Below are 4,393 nucleotides of genomic sequence, written 5' to 3'. Positions count from 1 at the left end.
TATTATTTTTGTCCTTTGTGTGAAAAGACAATTGTTTCATTGGCTGTTAATCTGTTAATTGAATAAAAAGAAGTGCCAATGTGACATCAGCAGATGTCAATGCAACCAGTAGAGCCTTATAGAGCCAAATATGGTCTTCAATAATAGATAAAATAGAAAAGTGCAATGAATAGGGCCCATAAAGGGTAAAAGTCAGATACAATTGATTTGATCAAAGAGAAAAAACAGCTCTAAGCCAACAATGGGTCTTCCATGCAGCAAGAAAGTTCCTAACCCCTAGGATGGCTTTATCTGGTCCTTACAATTATGTATACTAGTTCTGCAAAATGAATGTCACACTAATCTCCTAAACATCCAATGAACCAAAATTTGAAAAAGACCCAAAACTAACAAAGGTAAAAGGTTTAGTTCTTTGTAGTCCTAGTCTGCAGACAAGCTGTGAATAAATGTAACCAAACACCAAATATAGTTGACCTTTTGCATTTAGTATTAGAAAATAAGACCAAAACTCAAAAGCTCAACTTTGACCACTGAACCATGAAAATGAGGTCAAGGTCAGATGACACCTGCCAGCTAGGCATATACACCTTACAATGATTCCATACACCAAATATAGTAGACCTATTGCATACAGTATGAGAAAAACAGACCAAAACACAAAATCTTAACTTTATCCACTGAACCATGAAAATGAGGTCAAGGTCAGATGACAACTGCCAGTTGGACATGTACACCTTACAGTCCTTCCTCACACCGAATTTACTAGACCTTATAGTATATGAAATATGGACTTGACCACCAAAACTTAACCTTGTTCACTCATCCATGAAATGAGGTTGAGGTCAAGTGAAAACTGTCTGACGGGCATGATGACCTTGCAAGTAGGTGGAGCTTTCTGCAACAAAAATCACACCTTATAGACGAACAAGACTACATTATTTTGGACTAGCACACAAGCTTGTGATGGGATATGGCTAGGTGTTGGAACTTGATCCTCTCAAGAAAAAACTACAGTTATAGAACATGCTACATAAAAAATCAATGTCAGAAACAGTTCTTTACTTATTGATGCAATGTTACAAATGACAAAAAACACCGGTACCAAGTAAAAAGGTATAAAAAAAAAGCTCCATCAGACATCAAACTACTGCTCATAGTATCTGCTCACTAGACCTTATATTCATGATCACACTAAATCCATCAGACACCATTCTAGTACCTACAGATCTAAGTAACAACTCAAATCACTTGCATGAATATGTACATGTAGGAATCCAAAAAAAATTTCTCAACAAATCTGCACCTTACTGTTACTGGTTTGATTACTAAGCAAGAAACTATTTGCAGTAGTGTTGAACGATTGTCTCTCTCTAGCAGGTTTAATGTTAAGTTTGTGTGATAATATACACTATAAGCAGTAGGTCAACCATATCTGGCTAATGGAATGATTGCAAGTTGAACATGTTTGTTTGGCAGGTTTGTCTGACTTTGACAGCATTTTAATGGTTAATTTGTCAGAATTCAGGTTTTTGTTTTGTTTTATCCTTTTTCAGATACTATATAATAAGGTAGAGGTCTAATTTGTGTGTGTGTAAAGAGTAATTGTAAAGTGTACTTATTGTTACAGGTCTTGCAGGGTTCATATAATGTTCAATATATCTTCATAATGTAAAGTTAAAACATTGAACTTGGATGAATCTGGCTATTTCTTAAGGTCTCCTTTGGTCATGAAGATATAAACATTTCTACATATTTATATACACCTCTGGTTTTCAGTCTGTGCTTCACTTTGAAGGTGAATCTAGAAAAGCACTTTGGACCCACAAAATTTCATTCCCTTAAAAACTTTAAACATCAAAATACATGAATATCAACTCTGATTAGTAAAGCAGATAAGACATCTCAGCATGTGCACTTTTGCTTAAACATTTTTTGCTCTTTCGGTTTTAGATCAAGATACCAGTACTTGTCGAGAGTTGTTTATACCATTATAGCCTTGAACAGCCTCTTTTGCACACAATTCATTTTTTTCTCTAAAATTATTGATATCAAAAAGTCACATTAGATGCAAACTTTTCCTTTGCTTTGTGTCTTGTATTCCATTTTTGTTGAGCCTGTGACTTTTGTAGCAGAAAGCATAGGGATGGTGATACATCGGCAGCAGTAGCGTTAATCAACTACTCAAATGCTTTATATTTTAGAAGGTGGACGACATGGATGCTTAATATTTTGTATACAGATGCCTTACGTTATGAAGGTTCCGTCTGACATATGTCCAATCTTGACCTCATTTTCATGGTTAAGTGACTACTTGAAGAAAAAAAGTTAAGATTTTTTGTAATGTTAATTTCTACTTATTATGAGTAATAGGATAACTATATTTAGTATGTGCATACATTGTAAGGTCCTTGTGCCTGTCAGACAGTTTTCACTTGACCTGGACCTCATTTCATGGACCAGAAAACAAGGTTAAGTTTTTGTGGTCAAGTCCATAACTGATATGTTATTTGCAATAGGTATACTATATTTGGTGTATGGAATGATTCTAAGGTGAACATATCCAACTGACAGGTGTTTTCAGACTTTCTTATTTTCATGGATCAGTGGTTAAAGTTCATTTTATTGTGTTCTGGTCTTTTTTATTTGCATACTATATGCAATAGGTCAACTATATAAGGTGTATGGAAGTATCTTATGATGTACATGTCAGGCAGTCAGGTTTTATTTGACCATGACCTCATTTTCACCAATCAATATTCAGTTGGTTTGGGGATGTTTTTCTTGAAACAGTAGGTCAACTTTATTTGATGAATGTAATGATTGTAAGGTGTATATGCCTGTCTGGCAGATATCATTTGACCTTGATCTCTTTGTCATGGTTCATTAGTCAATCTAAAGTTTTCCTGGTTTAGTTTGTTTCTAAGATACAATAATCAATATGTCAACTATATTTAATGCATAGATTGATTGTAAGGTGTACCTGTCTGTTTGGCATATTTCATCTGACCTTGACCTCATTTTCATGGTTCATTAGTCAATGTTAAGTTTTCTGGTTAAGTTTGTTTCTAAAAAAGTATAAGCAATAGGTCAACTATATTTGTCGTACAGAATGATGTAAGGTGTTCAGGTATTTCCAGTTTAGTCTATCTGACCTTGACCTCCTTTTCTTGAACATGTTAAGATTATGTATATTTAGGACTATCAACAAAAAATCAATGTTCAGTAAAGTAGACGAGACATTTCAGCATGTGCACTCTCTTTATGATTTATACTGTTATACAAAGATTTTCCATGTGTGTTGAAGATGTTTGTACAAGCTCTGGATGTTCACTCTGTTGTATCTCCTGAATATTTCACTGGTTGTCATACCACATGCTAGGAAAGTCAAATTCTACAAATTCACATTTCACCTGATTTGAAAATCTGATTCCAAATTTATAAACAAATTTTTAAATCCTGTATGCTTTCCATAAGAATGGTTTGCTTCACAAATAGACGTTCAGGAAATTTACAAAAGCACGGGTAACTGCAGAGAAATCTTCTTTAACTTCAGTTTCTGCAAACAGTGGCCAAGTAGGCTCACATCTATAATAGTATGTGACTACAGACCCTTCAGTGTGTAACTACAGACCCTTCAGTGTGTAACTACGGACCCTTCAGTGAGGGTAATATATAAGTAAGCTCACATCTATAATAGTATGTAACTACGGACCCTTCAGTGAGGGTAATATATAAGTAGGCTCACATCTATAATAGTATGTAACTACGGACCCTTCAGTGAGGGTAATATATAAGTAAGCTCACATCTATAATAGTATGTAACTACGGACCCTTCAGTGAGGGTAATATATAAGTAGGCTCACATCTATAATAGTATGTAACTACAGACCCTTCAGTGAGGGTAATATATAAGTAAGCTCACATCTATAATAGTATGTAACTACGGACCCTTCAGTGAGGGTAATATATAAGTAAGCTCACATCTATAATAGTATGTAACTACGGACCCTTCAGTGAGGGTAATATATAAGTAGGCTCACATCTATAATAGTATGTAACTACGGACCCTTCAGTGAGGGTAATATATAAGTAAGCTCACATCTATAATAGTATGTAACTACGGACCCTTCAGTGAGGGTAATATATAAGTAGGCTCACATCTATAATAGTATGTAACTACGGACCCTTCAGTGAGGGTAATATATACAGAGCTCACATCTATAATAGTATGTAACTACGGACCCTTCAGTGAGGGTAATATATAAGTAAGCTCACATCTATAATAGTATGTAACTACGGACCCTTCAGTGAGGGTAATATATAAGTAAGCTCACATCTATAATAGTATATAACTACGGACCCTTCAGTGAGGGTAATATATACAGAGCAACAT

Source organism: Mytilus galloprovincialis, chromosome 4, assembly GCF_965363235.1.
Source record: "Mytilus galloprovincialis chromosome 4, xbMytGall1.hap1.1, whole genome shotgun sequence".
Taxonomy (NCBI): Eukaryota; Metazoa; Mollusca; class Bivalvia; order Mytilida; family Mytilidae; genus Mytilus; species Mytilus galloprovincialis.
The sequence above is the reverse complement of the archived record's forward strand: the minus strand, read 5'-3'. Positions refer to the sequence as shown.